This window comes from Suncus etruscus, chromosome 15 (genome assembly GCF_024139225.1).
Source record: "Suncus etruscus isolate mSunEtr1 chromosome 15, mSunEtr1.pri.cur, whole genome shotgun sequence".
Taxonomy (NCBI): domain Eukaryota; kingdom Metazoa; phylum Chordata; class Mammalia; order Eulipotyphla; family Soricidae; genus Suncus; species Suncus etruscus.
The window spans coordinates 75,275,514-75,291,666 of record NC_064862.1 but is presented as its reverse complement, the minus strand read 5'-3'; the positions used below and the strand labels follow the sequence as shown (position 1 = coordinate 75,291,666).

Sequence of the window (16,153 nt, the reverse complement as noted above, 5' to 3'; positions counted from 1 at the left end):
CAGGAGTGATTTCTGAGTACAGAGCCAGTAACCTCTGAGCACCACAGGTTGTGACAAAAATAAAATAAAATAAGAAAAGGGGGGCTAGAGCATTGACAGGGCAGGGGTGGTAGGAAGGATGTTTACCTTGCATATGGTCAACCCAAGTTCAAACCCTATACAGTCCCCTGAGTACTACTACCAGGTGTGGCTCTCAAACTAAAAATTAAAAAAATAAGGGCTTGTGTTGTCTATAACATCACCTGGAGGCAATCCTCTACCAGGGAAGACCCTACCGCTGCTCTGACATCGACCTACTCAAAAGAGACTTCCCTTAACACTGAGAAGACTTAACAACAACAGTGACCTTCTTACTCGACAGGGCTTTCTGTATTGCTCCTTAATTGTGAGGTGAAACTAGAGGATACTCCACACCAGCCTGACTTCAATATAGGATGTGCAGATTCCAGGATCTTTAATACAGAAACCTGATGCCAACAATAGGACTGTGTGAAAAATAAAACTGTATTGGCACTATAGACAATGACTTGGATTGAATAAACTAGTTTGCCTGGAGTCTAGAGTTGGTCTTATGCCAGGAAACTTCAGGGGTAGGGGTCTCCTTGTATTTAGACCAAGGCTTTTCCTTTCCATATCCCCCATATTTTGGTGGGCCTACGCAAACAATATTTGCCACTCTTACATCGTTTTTACTGTGCTCTTTTGACTAACCCTTAAAAAAAAACCTCTTAAACTTTTGATGTTAACTTAAACTAATATGCATGTGCATGAAAATATAAAAAATACTATGCCTTCAATGTTTAAGGAGTCACATAAATCTCATGGCTTTAGTTTGCTTTGTGTACTGCTAGGAAATGTTATAATGTACTACAATTGGGGGACTTGTGGACAAAGTAATTGTACATGGGTTCTGCCTTATTTTTCTTAATGTTTTTTTGACTGTAAGTTCAATATTTAGGCATCAGCAAGGGGATTTCTTCTGAGAACTCTATTTATGGGCGATTGTCCTTTCACTGTAACTTTACCTTGTCCTCTTTGCATCATTGTTCTCATAATTAAAAATAAAAAATTAATTAAAAAAAAATAAGGGCTTGAGGTTCCCCTGAGCACCAAAAAGTTTGATTCCTGATCACAGATCCAGGAGTAAACCCTAAGTATCACCAGGATGGGTCCCAGAACAAAAAACAAACAAACACAAACCATAAAATAATTTTTAAAAATCAGGTTTTGGGCCTTGATATAATTTAGCAGTCAAGCATTCACTTTGAATGTGTGAAATCCTGGATTTGATCCCCAGGGGCAAAAAATATAGGGGGGGAGGGGGCAATAGATTACCAAGGTTTTTAGGCTAAGGAGTATGCTTAAGAGGCAGTCTAGTTTTTTTGTTTGTTTGTTTGTTTTTTGGGTCACACCCGGCAGCGCTCAGGGGTCAGTCCTGAGGTCACTGAGCTTAGGCTCAGAAATTGCTCCTGGCAGACTTGGGACCATATGGTATGCCGGGATTTGAACCACTATCCTTCTGCATGAAAGGCAAACCCTCTACCTCCATGCCATCTCTCCGACCCTGAGGCAGTATAGTTTTAATTTTATTTATTTATTTTGATTTTGGGCAAAATTTCCAGCTGTGCTCAGGGCTTACTCCTGGCACAGTGAGCCCCTTGGCAGGGCTCAGGGGACCATATGGGACTCTGGGAATCAAACCTAGGTTGGCTGTATGCAAGACAAGTGCCCTTCCCACTGGACCTGTGTGCAAAGCCAGAAGTAACCCCTGAGCATTACCAGGTGCATAGCTCCAAAATAAAACAAAGAAACAAAAAGAACTGGGATCCTCCTCTGATCTCGTGTCAGGGAGATGCTGAGATGCTCAGGGAGTTTGTGGATTAAAAGACATTGTTGTTTGTAATCCATTGGCTTCATTAGGATCCTGTCTCAATCAGATTTGAAAAAAAACTCATCTGGGCTGGAGAGATAGCACAGCGGTAGGGTAGGGTTTGCCTTGCACATCACCAACAGGGATGAACCTGAGTTTGATCCCCAGCATCCCATATGATTCTCTGAGCCTGCCACGAGTGATTTCTGAACTAAGAGCCAGGAGCAACCCCTGAGTGCTGCTAGGTGTGACCCAAAAACAAAAACAAAACAAAAAAGAACTCATCTGGGGTGGGAGCAATAGCACAGTGGTAGGGTGTTAGCCTTGCATGCATCCAACCCTGGATGAACCCCAATTCAATTCCCGGTATCCCATCTGGCATCTCATTTGGTCCCCCATGCCTGCCAGGAGTGATTTCTGAGCACAGAGCCAGGAGTAATTCCTGAGTGTTGCTGGGTGTGACCCAAAAAGAAAGAAGAGAAAGAGGGGCTGGAGAGATAGCATGGAGGTAAGGCATTTGCCTTTCATGCAGAAGGACGGTGGTTCGAATCCCGGAATCCCATGTGGTCCCCTGTGCCTGCCAGGGGTGATTTCTGAGCATAGAGACAGGAGTAAACCCTGAGCTCTGCCAGGTGTGACCCATAAACCAAAAAAAGAAAAAAAAGAAAAGAAAAGAAAGGAAGGGAAGGAAGGAAGGAAGGAAGGAAGGAAGGAAGGAAGGAAGGAAGGAAGGAAGGAAGGAAGGAAGGAAGGAAGGAAGGGAGGGAGGGAGGGAGGGAGGGAGGGAGGGAGGGAAGGAAGGAAGAAGAAAGGGAAAAGAGCTCATCTTTTGTTTCTGACACAATTGAGATTGTGTCCCCTGGTGGGGTAGGTGAGAGAACAGTAAGAAAGCATAGCTAATTTTTTAGGAGTGATAATGTATTTGGTCTATGTATTGGTATGTCTTCTTAAAGAGCGGAGATAAATAGTGGAATATTACACAAGTTCTTGGATTTGTTTGAAAATAAAACAGAAAGGGGGATGGAAAAGTGTGAGGGGCACAAGGAAATAAGAACAGCCTTGAATGATAATTGTCCACTCAGGGTGAATGGTTTTTTTCTCTCTGCGCTTGGCTGTCTAAAAATTTTCCATCATCAAATGATTTGGTTTAGTTTTTAAAGCCAGGTGAAGAGTCAACATTTTTCCTCCTATGGGAAAAAAAATGAGGGTCGGGATCCAATAATATAAGAACTCCCCTTCAGCACAAATAGCTTGCCAATTCAAATGTACTATTTATTTTTACAAAGCTCTATCTTATATATCTATAGGTCTAAGTGTAACCAGGTACTGAAAAATAAAACTGAGATAGAATACGGTATTTTTCCAACCAGATGGTCTCATAGAACTGCTATAGAGACTATATATACTTACACACTATAATTGTATTACATGACTGGACTTTTGCTAGTCAGATTAATAACAAATTTTTTTTTTTTTTTGGTTTTTGGGTCACATCTGGTTAGTGCTCAGGGGTTACTCCGGGCTCTGCATTCAGGGATCACTTCTGGCCGTGCTCAGGGGACCATATGGGATGTGGGGGATCAAACCCAGGTAGACCATGTGCAAGACAAGCACCATCCCCACTATGTCGCTCCAGCCCCTGATTTCAACTTTTAGATGGGCAGCATTTCATGGACCATATCCGGGTGCATGAATCTATCTCCATCTCCTCTGTATTTCCTGTGCTGGTAGTTGATGTTCCACAAACATGGACCCCTTAGTTTACTGATGTTTGTCTTTGTATTAATTGACACACAATCTTCCTTCCCTTTTTCTTTTCTTTTCTTTTCTTTCTTTTTTTCTTTTTCTTTTTCTTTTTTTTTTTTGGTTTTTGGGCCACACCCGGTGACACTCAGGGGTTACTCCTGGCTATGCGCTCAGAAGTCGCTCCTGGCTTGGGGGACCATATGGGACGCCGGGGGGGGGGGGATCGAACCTCGGTCCGTCCGAGGCTAGCGCAGGCAAGGCAGGCACCTTACCTTTAGCGCCACCGCCCGGCCCCTCTTTTTCTTTTTTTTAAATCACACCTAATGCTCCTGGCTTACTCCTGGTTCTGTACTCAGGAGTTGCAGTGGTGCTTGGGGGGGTCAGATGGGAGATGCTGGACATAACCTCTGGGTCAGCTGCATGCAAGACAAGCGCCCTCCCCACTGTGCCATCTTTCTGGCCCCCTCAGGAATCACTCTTGGCAGGGCTCTTGTGAATATGTAAGTGGGATCCATCTTCTCAGCTTGCAGATGGCTACCTTTGTACTTTATCTTTAGAGCAGAGAGAAAGCTCAGCTTTCCTTCCTTTTTTTCTTTCTTCCTTCCTTTCCTTCCTCCTCCTCTTCCTCCTCCTCCTTCTTTCTTCTTCTTCTTCTTCTTCTTCTTCTCTTCTCTTCTTCTCCTTCTTCTTATTTTTTTCTTCTTCTTCTTCTTCTTCTTCTTCTTCTTCTTCTTCTTCTTCTTCTTCTTCTTCTTCTTCTTCTTCTTCTTCTTCTTCTTCTTCTTCTTCTTCTTCTTCTTCTTCTTCTTCTTCTTCTTCTTCTTCTTCTTCTTCTTCTTCTTCTTCTTCTTCTTCTTCTTCTTCTTCTTCTTCTTCTTCTTCTTCTTCTTCTTCTTCTTCTTCTTCTTCTTCTTCTTCTTCTTCTTCTTCTTCTTCTTCTTCTTCTTCTTCTTAGAAAAGGGGTCCAGGGGCCGGGAAGGTGGCGCTAGAGGTAAGGTGTCTGCCTTACAAGCGCTAGCCAAGGAACGGACCGCGGTTCGATCCCCCGGCGTCCCATATGGTCCCCCCAAGCCAGGGGCGATTTCTGAGCACATAGCCAGGAGTAACCCCTGAGCATCAAACGGGTGTGGCCCAAAAACAAACAAACAAAAAAAAAAAAAAAAAAAAAAGAAAAGGGGTCCAGCTAGCAGTGCTCAGGGTTTACTCTTGGTTCTGTGTTTATGAGTGACCCTAGTGTGATATGTAGGATTACAGATACAACTGGGGTTGGTTGCATGTAGTCAAGTCTTAACCCTTGTACTATCTCTCTGGCCTATTGCTTCCTCTAACTCTTCTTTTCTTTAAAATTTTTCTTTTTGAGGTCAGAGATATAGCACAGCAGTAGGGCATTTGCCTTGCATGCAGACAACCCAGGAGACACCTGGTTTAATTCCTGGCATCCCAACCTGGTCGCCCCGTCGCCCAACCTGTCAGGGGCGATTTCTGAGTGCAGAGCCAGGAGTACTCCCTGAGTATCACTGGGTGTGGCCCCAAACCAATAAATAAATAAATAAAGTTTTAAAAATGGATTTTTTGAGGCCATACCTGGCAGTACTCAGGGGTTACTTCTAGCTCTGTGCTCAGAAATCACTCCTGGTGGGCTTGGGAAACACCATGGGATGCTGAGATTCATACCTGGGTTGGCCACGTACTAGGCAAACACCCCACCCACTGTGCTATCTCTGCGGTCCTAGAACTTTTATTTTATTATTTTTGGGGAGTCTATGTTTGGGTTACATCTGGTAATGCTCTGGGTTTACTCCTGCCTCTGTGCTCAGGAAAGCTCAAGGGAACTGTATGGGATGCCAGGTTTTGAACCCAGGTCAGCCACGTACAAGTAGAGCCCTCCCACTGTACTATTGATCCAGCCTCTCTTCTTTTTTAGGATGGTAGGGGCCACACCCTGTAATGCTCAGGGATTGAGCCCAGGTAGGCTGAGTGTAAGGCAAGCACTGTTCCCACCAGGGGTCTCAAACTCAATTTATCTGGGGGCCGCAGGAGGCAAAGTCGGGGTGATCCTTGAGTGCAAAGTCAGTAGTAAGCCTTGAACATTGGGGGGTGTGACCCAAACAACTGAAACAAAACAAAACAAAAAAAGACTTCTCTAGGGCAGGGCCACAAAATGTTGTACGGAGGGCTGTTTGCGGCCCATGGGCCGAGAGTTTGAGACCCCTGGTTCCCACTGTACTATCTCTCCAGCTCCTCATTTTCAGTTCATCCTAGGGACCCCACCTTCTTGACTTCACTAAATGAACTCACTCCTACAGTCCCACTTTCAAGTTTTCTTGTATTCTAGATTCCAGACCAGCCCTATTCCAGTCCCACTTCTCTCTAGGCTGTCCTGTCCTGCTCGCTACTATCTCTTCCATTGGGTGCCTTATATGCTTTTGAGCCCGTAATTCTGGCTGCAGTTAGAGACCCGGGGTGCATGTGACTCAGGCTCAGGGGTCCCCTTGTGCAAGTGCTTTCCAAGTGGCTGATCCATTCTAAAGATTCATCTGTCAGTGCTCCTCTGTTACCTCTGAACAGCCCCCCCAGCTGAAGCGAGGAGCATATAGGTTGGTGCCACTAACCCGGGGCCTTTTCGGGGTGGCCTTTTCTGTTCCCCATGATGACTGGGAACCACAAAACACACACTTGAAAAAACAGAGATTGTATCCTCATTATTAAAAAAAAAATTTTCCACTGACCCAGACATGCCCTTAGGCTGATGCTATGTAACATTCCTGCCCTAGAGCAAAGGCTGGGCAGGACAACGGACAGACACATGCCAGAAATGTCAGAGCAATGAGGGGAAACCTGCAGGAAACATGAAAAACAAGATGGGAAAATATTTTTTTTTGGGAGGATCGCACTTGAGTTTGCTGGGGGAGGCTATGCCTGACACTAGTAGGGGGCCACATGGTACCAAGGATCAAAGGTAGATAGTCTCATATGCCCAAGGGCAGCTCTGACCCTTGAGCTTTCTCCTAGGCACTGAGGGACAATTTGGAACATCTGTATTATTTATTTCTTTGTCAACTTGGGTATGAACTCCTTGGTCTGTGTTTCCTTGTGTTTGGGTCATAAAGCAGTCCTGCCGGATCTACATAGATTTGGAAAGGAAAAGAATGGAGAATCGTGATACCCCACCCGCTGCAGGAAGAAATGGGGAACACCTGCTCCCCCTGCAGGAGGCTGGCACCAGGGTGAATGGAAGGGTCTTTGGGGCCTGAGTGAAGGCATGGGGGCAGGTGCTTGCCTTGCACACAGCCAAATTGAATTCAATTTACTATACCAAATATAGTCCCCTGAGCAGCTCCAGGAGTAATCCCTGAGCACAGAGCCAGGAGTAAGCCTTGAGCACCACCAGGTGGGACCTCCAAACAAAACAAAAACGACCCAGAACAAACCAAAGGCCCTTGGGCAAAAATCTGTGCTCCTCTTTGTCCTTCTACCCCCACAATCTTAGCAGATCCCAAGAAAGAGAATAAAGAACCTCAACAGTCACCCCAGACACCCCCAGGAGGAAAGGACCTCAACCAAACACACCCAAGGACCAACCGGAGCTTCAAGATTCTTCCCTGGGGTGGTGCTGAAGGTAGAGATAGCTCGTCCCTTTTCTAGAAGAGAAACTGGCGTCTACCACCTCTTACCCTGCCCCTTCTTTGACCCTGGTCCCCCAAGAAAGTCTGCTCCACTGAATTGCACTGAAGAGCGAGAAGGTGGATTTCCAGGGGGGCTTTGCTCCCTAGGGGACTCCTGATGGTACTGTTATGGATTGTCAGAACAGAGGATGGGATCATTTGGGCATCTAATAGGTGGAGACCAGAGATGCTGCTAAATATTAATCCCCCCCCCCCAGGAGTTGGTCCCATACTTGAGTGACTATGAGATCTAGAAAGCTCAGAATTTGAGTCAAGAAACCCCAAGTTAGAGCTGCAGGCTCATTCTTTGTTGCAAGTCAGCCCCTGAAGAGGTTGACTGATGGAGGGATGGAGGATGAGGTCTTTCCCCTTCAGCTCGGAGCATGCGTCTGCCACCCTGTCTAGATGACGGTTCTGAGGTGAAATGGCAGGTAAACAGCTCTCGGACAGTCAGGCTTGTGGAAATATTAGCTTTATTCGGTGGACAAGACTGAACTCCAAAGATTCAGCTTCAGTTCCAGCAAAAAGCCTCTCGCCTTCCACAGACCCTTGTTTTTATCCCCCAGACCCTTGTTTTTATCCCCCAGAATCAGGTACCACTCAATGGGATCAGATACCAACCAATAGTGGAAGCAGAATCAGGTACTACCCTAGGGTGGGGGCAGAATGCCAGGTCACACCCTAGGGTAGGGCACAATCACCAATCAGGTTAGGGTCAGTAACATAATAATCCCCTAAAATATTTACATGCACAACAATTCTTATGACATAAAAGCCACCAGCATTTTCCAGCCACCAAAGTGTTGTGTGTGGGGGGGGTGTCATGAAGTCTTGTGATTTGGGGACAAAGATGGTGCAAAGATTAAGCCCCTTACTCCCATCTATCCAGCAGAGAACTCTGTAACCCTGGTTTGAATCCCAACACCTCCTATGTTTCCCCAAGAACTGTCAGGAGCAGAGAATCAAGACTAGTCCCCTGAGCACCATCAACTGTGAACCAAGGAACACAACAGAACAAACAAACAAAAAAAAACCCCACAGCTTTTCTGATTTCTAATTCCTGCCGAAGGGGGTGTCAAGGGGGTATCCCACAAACCTCCCTGCCCTGGAGCCTTTGTCACATGTTAGCACTTCAAATTTCCCTTTTCCCCTGTTAACAGCTTGGCCTGATTCCCAAATGCACACAGCGAAAGCTCTGAAACCACATTTCCATGGTTCAGCATCTGTTTTCTGGAGGTACAACTTGACAATCACCAAACACACCCATATGAAGTCTGCAGCTGGTGAACTGAAACCCACTTATTGGCTGCTCAAATCAAAGTTCAAAACATGTTTTGATGGAAAGTCAGACATGGAAAAGGGGCTTTTGAAGTTGATGAGAACTGAGTTCAAAGTGCAGCTACCTGTCATCTCCCTAGCCTCAGTTTCCCTATCTGTTAGGATGAAGTTGCTGACACACTTCAGTGTTTATCACAGAGCCTACCTGGGCTCAATGTGTACATTGAGCCCCTTCCACTGTACTACCCAGCCCTGAGGCTATTCATTCAGTCAGAGTCCTACCCAATCTCTCCAGGAAGAATCTCTTCTTAGAAATACTTGTTCACGTGCTCGCTTTGGCAGCACATATACTAAAATTGGAACGATACAGGGAAGATTAGCATGGCCCCTGCGCAAGGATGACACGCAAATTCGTGAAGTGTTCCATATTTAAAAAAAAAAAAAGAAATACTTGTTCACGGGGTCGGGCGGTGGCGCTAGAGGTAAGGTGCCTGCCTTGCCTGCGCTAGCCTTGGACGGACCGCGGTTTGATCCCCCCGGCGTCCCATGGTCCCCGAGGCCAGGAGCGACTTCTGAGCGCATAGCCAGGAGTAACCCCTGAGCGTCACCGGGTGTGGCCCCAAAAAAAAAGAAATACTTGTTCAGGGGCCAGAGTGGTGGTGCAAGTGGTAAGGCATCTGCCTTGTGTGTGCTAACGTAGGACGGATGAATGGTTCGATTCCCCAGCATCCCAAATGGTCCCCAGAGCCAGGAGTGATTTCTGAGCGCATAGCCAGGAGTAACCCCTGAGCATTACTGGATGTGGCCCAAAAACAAAACAAAAAAAAAAAAAGAAAGATAAAAAGGGAAATAAAAGAGAAATACTTGTTCCATGGTCAGAAAAATAGGACAGCAGCTCCAGTTTTTCCTTGTAAGCAGTAAGGTGTCTGCCTTGCAAGTGCTAACCTTGGACGGACCGTGGTTATCCCCTGGTGTCCCTTTGGTCCCCCAAGCCAGGGGCAATTTCTGAGCAAATAGCCAGGAGTAACCCCTGAGCTTCACCAGGTGTGGACCAAAAAACAAAACAAAACAAAACAAAGAAATCCTCTCAAAGGTCCTATAATAGTAGGTGCTTGTCTTGCACATGGCTGACCCAGATTCAATCCCTGACACCCTACATCGTTCCTGAGGCCTCCTGGCATGATCCCTGAGCTCAGAGTCAGGAGTAAGTCCCGAGCATCAACAGATGTAGCCCAAATAAATAAACACAAAGAAATTCCCTCTATGGGGGCTAGACTGATAGCACAGTAGATAGGGCGTTTGCTTTGCATGCAACTGACCCGGATTTCATTCCCACTATCCCATATGGTTCCCCAAGCCTGCCAGGAGTAATTTCTGAGCACAGAGTCATGAGTAACCCCTGAGCACCACAGAATGTAGCCCAACAACCAAAACAAAAATTCCTTCTCATACTAAAAAAAAAAAAAGAAAAAAAGAAAAAGAAAATAGCTGGACAGCATGATCTGGAGAAACAGGAAGAGGCAAAGCAGAAGCAGCCTGAGGGCTGAAAACTTCAGCTTGGGGAAGAGGTTGAGAGCATGATGAGCTGCTATTGCTTTTCCTCGGGATTAATATTTGATTTTGGAAATGATTTGCATAAATACAAATGATCTACTAACTAAAAGGCAATGGTGGGGGAAGGAAGGCCAAAAAATGGAAGAGAGATTTGGGAGGGGGTGTGTAGGGTGGAGGTGGAACATTCTGTCCTTTGCATTTTAAATAAGGGGCTGAGCATATCAAAGTACTTAATTTGTGCAATGAATAATGAAAGAGTTACTTTGCTCTATACCAATGATAGAGCAAAGAGGGTGAGAGTAAGATAAGAGTATAAGCTGGCGAAAGGAAGGAAGGGTGGGAGAGGAAGGAAGGGTGGGAGGAAGGAAGAAGGAAGTGTGGGAGGAAGGAAAAGGAAGGGTGGATAAGAGAGAAGAATGGAAGAAGAAAGAAAGGAAGAAAGTAAGAGAGGGAGAAAGGAGAGAAGGAAGGAAAAAGAAAGGAAAGGAAGGAAGGAGAGAGGAAGGAAGAGAAGGATCTGGGAGCTGGCATAGGGGTTAGGGCATGTGCCTAGCAGATAGTTAAACCCTGTTTGATTTCTGGAGCCATGCTGTCCCCTGAGCACAACTGTTAGTGGTTCTGGAGGTCCCAGAGGACACCAAAGTGGCACAAGTGTCCCCAGCATCCAAATCAAGTAGCTGCACATCCTCACACCCTGGCATTGAACTGCCAGCCTAGTTGACCAAGAACCAGTGCAGAGCCCTGGGGCTTCCTGAATCCCCCCCCCCCCCACACACACACACAGGAGCAAAGGCAGCAGCTTCCAGGTTAAACCTCTAGGCTTTGCATTTGCGGGAACTGAGATCCAATAGGGCAAGGGTGTCCATGAGTCAGGAGGGAACTCTATGTTTCTTTTTATTTGTTTTCCGGTCACACCTGGCAGTGCTCAGAGGTCATTCCTGGCTCTGTGCTCAAGAAACTATATTATGGTCTAAGCGATAGCATTTGCATGTGGCTGACCGGGCACAGACCTGGGTTCAATTCCCAGCATCCCATATAGTCATTCGAGGCTGCCAGGGGCAATTTCTGAGGGGGGGAGGAGAGAGAGAGAGAGAGAGAGAGAGAGAGAGAGAGAGAGAGAGAGAGAGAGAGAGAGAGAGAGAGAGAGAGAGAGAGAGAGAGAGAGAGAGACTATATGTATTGCTGGAGATTAAAATTTTTTTCTTTTTGAGGCCGGAGAGATAGCATGGAAGTAAGGCGTTTGCCTTGCATGCAGAAGGTTCTAATTCCAGCATCCTAAATGGTCCCCCAAGCCTGCCAGGAGTGATTTCTGAGCATAGAGCCAGGAGTAACCTCTCAGTGCTGCCAGGTGCGACCCAAAAACCAAAAAAAAAATTTTTTTTCTTTTCTTTTTGTTTTGAGGCCATACTCAGCAGTACTCAAGGATTATTCCTGACTCTTCACACAAGAATTACTTTTGGGGGCCGGGCGGTGGCGCTAGAGGTAAGGTGCCTGCCTTGCTTGCGCTAGCCTTGGATGGACCGCGGTTGGATCCCCCGGTGTCCCATATGGTCCCCCAAGCCAGGAGCGACTTCTGAGCGCATAGCCAGGAGTAACCCCTGAGCATCACTGGGTGTGGCCTAAAAAAGAAAGAAGAAAGAAAGAAAGAAAGAAAGAAAGGAAGGAAGGAAGGAAGGAAGGAAGGAAGGAAGGAAGGAAGGAAGGAAGGAAGGAAGAAAGAAAGAAAGAAAGAAAGAAAGAAAGAAAGAAAGAAAGAAAGAAAGAAAGAAAGAAAGAAAGAAAGAAAGAAAGAAAGAAAGAAAGAAAAAGAAGAAAGAAGAAAGAAAGAAAAAGAAAGAATTACTTCTGGCGATTTCTTAGCTCATAGCCAGGAGTAACCCCTGAGTGTCACAGGGTGTAGCCCAAAAAGCAAAAAAAAAAAAAAAAAAAAAAGGAATTACTCTGGGATTGAACCCGGCTGGTCATGCACAAGGCAAACACCCTCCCTGTTGTGTATCTCTTTGGCCTTGAACTGGTGTCAGTGCATGGAAAGCAAGTGACTTAACACTTCTACTGTCTCTCCACTCCTACCGAACTAGGGTATTTGGGCAAGGGGAGGGGGAGAGGAGGAGTTTGGGTATATCAACATGGCTGTGTCAGGGATTACTCTTTTTTTTTTTTTTTTTTTTTTTGGTTTTTTGGGCCACACCCGGTGACGCTCAGGGGTTACTCCTGGCTATGCGCTCAGAAGTCGCTCCTGGCTTGGGGGACCATATGGGATGCCGGGGGATTGAACCGAGGTCCGTCCTAGGCCAGCGCAGGCAAGGCAGGCACCTTACCTCCAGCGCCACCGCCCGTCCCCAGGGATTACTCTTGACTCTGAGCTCAGAAATCTCTCCTGACAGGATTTAGGGGACCATATGGTAAACCAGGAATTATACCCAGGTCAGCTCCAGGCAAGGCAAGCACCCTACCCAATGCACCATCATTTTGGCCCCTCAACCTCAGTTTGATCCAGGATACTACATTGGCTCATATAGGGCTTGTGCAACACTACATTGTCTGGACTTCGTATTGAACCTCCTGCCACATGGCCGAAACTTTTGAGTATGACTCAAGGTCCCTATGTTTGGGGGTCCCTCAAAAATAGAGCTATAATTAATTATACATGTAGAATATATATGATATATAATACATTGTACTCACTTGACGTTCACAGCATAATAATTGGAGATATATGTCAAAGAGGTAGAGTTAGACAAATATATTTACTTCCTGAGAATTTCGGAGACATTGTTTTATTTATTGTCTTCTAGTTTTGAATTATGCCTTTGGGAAATCTGAAGTTATTCTAGTTTCATGTTATTTTTCTCTATAAAATTTGTAGGACTGTTGCTTTTTAAGTTTGAAATTTTTTTCTCTAGTTGGAAATATTTCTAGTTTGAAATTTCAAGATGGATTGTCTAAATATGGGTTTATTTTAATTCATTGTGCTGAATTCTAATGGGGCCTCTCTTCCCACACATTTAGTATTTTCAGTTCTGGTCAATTTTTTTTAGCATTATTTCTTTGATCATTTCTTCCCTTGTGGGCTTTTTTTTTTTTTTTTTTTTTTTGCTTTCAAAAACTTGGCATCCATCTATTAAATTGGCCTTTGAATTTTCTTACTTTTATTTTTCCTGTCTTAATTTTTTACTTTTTACCTTTGTTCTACTCTCCAGGAGACTTGGGCTTGGTTTAGACATTTATTTTCCAACCCTTCTTACTCAGGTTTTAGTTTCCAATACCACATTCCCCCCCCCCCTTGTTCATGATCTTGCCTTTTGTTCTCAGAATGTTCCCTTTTTATGGTCATTCTCATTTGTTCTAAGGATGAACTCACTAAACTCCCCAATAATGAGGAGCCTGAATTTTTCAAAAACCTGAAAGGTTCTTCTGTCTTTGCTCAGACTCCTCACAATGTTTTTATAGTTTTATATCTGCCTTGCAAGCCAAAGACAACCTCAGCACTCATATATACATTTTTTTTTTCTGGTTTTTGGGTCACACCTGGCAGCGCTCACGGGTCACTCCTGGCTCCATGCTCAGAAATCGCTCCTGGCAGGCTCGGGGGACCATCTGGGATGCCAGGAATTGAACCACCCACCTTCTGCATGCAAGGCAAACGCCTTACCTCCATGTTATCTCTCCAGCCCCAACACTATATATATATATATAATTTTTTTTGGTTGGGCCACACCCGGTGACACTCAGGGGTTACTCCTGGCTATGCGCTCAGAAGTCACTCCTGGCTTGGGGGACCATATGGGATGCCGGGGGATCGAACCGCGGTCCGTCCAAGGCTAGCGCAGGCAAGGCAGGCACCTTACCTCTAGCACCACTGCCCAGCCCCCCCAACACTCATATTTTTGAGGTGAATGAGGGAAAGTTGGGGCCACACTTTGTAGTGCTCAGGGTGACTTCTGGATCTACACTCAGGAATCACCCCTGGAGGTGCTTAGGGGGCCATATGGGATCCTGAAGATCTGCCATATGCAAAGTAAGTGCACTTCCCACTGTACTATGATTCTGAGTTCTGTCTCTGGCCTTTCCCCAGCTATGCCTGCTTTCCTTCTCCTGCAAATACAGCTGGTTTTACTTCTTTATCAAACTGATACTCACAAACCTCATAGCAGATCAGGCAGATGATGAACCATCAACCCTAAAGAAGTGTCCTAGGCCTGCTGTGCCTCATCTTTCCCTCATCAACCTACCACTGTTGGGCATGTCACTTCTGAAAAAGAGCAGGAAAAGCTGGTCCCCACCAGGAACTTGGAAGGGAGTTCATTTCGTTTGGATGACATTCTTTTTTTTTTTTTTTTTTTGGTTTTTGGGTCTCACCCAGCAGTGCTCAGGAGTTATTCCTGGCTCCATGCTCAGAAGTCGCTCCTGGCGAGCACGGGGGACCATATGGGACGCCGGGATTCGAACCGATGACCTTTTGCATGAGAGGCAAACGCCTTACCTCCATGCTATCTCTCCGGCCCCGGATGACATTCTTGACCACATGAGGAAAGATCTGGGGTGCTTCAACCCAGTCGCAGGTGTTCAAAGCAAATGGGCAGATCATCCATGATCAGCTTGGCAAAGAATCCGGCTGATCTGCTTCTGGCTATATTAGCTGTTTTGTATTATTTATTTGTTCTGTTGTTTTTGGGTCACAATCTATGATACTCAAGGGTTACTCCTAGCTGTGCACTCAGAAATCACCCCTGGAGGTGCTCAGCTCAGGGTGCTAGGGATTGAATTTAGGTCAACCGCATGCAAGGCAAATGTTCTACCCACTGAACTATCACTTAGGCCCCTGTTTCCTGTCATTTGTTAAACTGCTGTCTGGGTTACCAGAGAATTGCTCTCCCCGAACTTAACTTTAGACTTCCCGCAACTTAAGGGTTAACCTGTAGCCCAGCTGTTGCTCCTGGAAGTGGATAGTTAGAGCCTGTTCTCCTTAGCTGCTGGCCATGTGGTAACCAGCTGCTAAATATTTTCAATATCACCCCTAGCTGTGGCAGCAGAAAAGCTAAGGCCAAGTAGGTGTGGTTGCTTCAGTTCAAGAGGTGGCCTGCCCCACAGATCTGAGGTTTTGGCTTCTGCTCCAAGTTGTTGGCAGGGACGGAACAGCTGGTCAAACCTGGGTTGATCTGAGCGGTGACAAATCCCTTTATGGAAGAACAAAGATGAAACTTGAGCCAGCAAGAGACAGTCCCTGCCCTAGGGTGGCTGCTGCCTCTGTGGGATTTGGAGACTGAGAGGATGGGGTGGGGGACGACAAGAAAAGAAGGTGAACCCAATCCCGTAGCTCTCTAGTCAGCTGGGTACCAAGCTAGATGGACTCCCTGTACTCATTTTATCAAACAAGCAAAAAAGCAACTAGGGCCTGTTTCTCATGGCTCAAACTGTCAGAAGCCATTTCTCTGGGCCTCCTGATACTGCACATTTCTTCATGGGACCCTGTCAACAAGATCTGATCCCCAGGACACCCCCCTCTGGGTCCCACTGCTTGTCTCCTCTGGAGCTATTACCCTAATCTGCTCCACTCAAGACATTGTGCTGACTCACCTGAGACCTTAGGAAAGAGCAACCTCTGTGGTTAAGACAAGAATGCAACGGGGGTGGCTGAACAAAGTGGCAGATAAAGAAGCCTTCCAGGTCCCTGAAGGTCTTTGAAGTCATTAACATAAAGGATGGTACAACTTTTCCCTGGGGGAAGGACTCAGGGAGAGAAGGAAGGACAAAGTACTTGTCTTGTACATGATGGACTTGGGTTCAATTCCTGGCATCTCATATTGTTTCCTGAGCCCTGAGAGTAGAGTTAGGTGTAAGAAAGAGTCAGATGAGAGAGAGAGAAGGAAGAAAGAAAAAGAAAGGAAGGGGCCGGAGAGATAGCATGGAGGTAAGGCATTTGTCTTGCATGCAGAAGGTTAGTGGTTCGAATCCCAGCATTCCATACGGTCCCTGAGCCTGGCAGGAGTGATTTCTGAGTGTAGAGTCAGTAGTAACCCCTGAGCACTGTCGGGTGTGA

General features: G+C 46.0%; 1 non-coding gene across 1 annotated transcript; it reads left to right on the top strand.

Annotated features, from left to right (window-relative positions):
• The first annotated feature begins 8,885 nt into the window (after window positions 1-8,885).
• Window positions 8,886-8,992, top strand: LOC126031598 (U6 spliceosomal RNA). The gene has a single exon (XR_007503431.1). It is a non-coding gene; the product is annotated as a U6 spliceosomal RNA (small nuclear RNA).
• The last annotated feature ends 7,161 nt before the right edge of the window (window positions 8,993-16,153 follow it).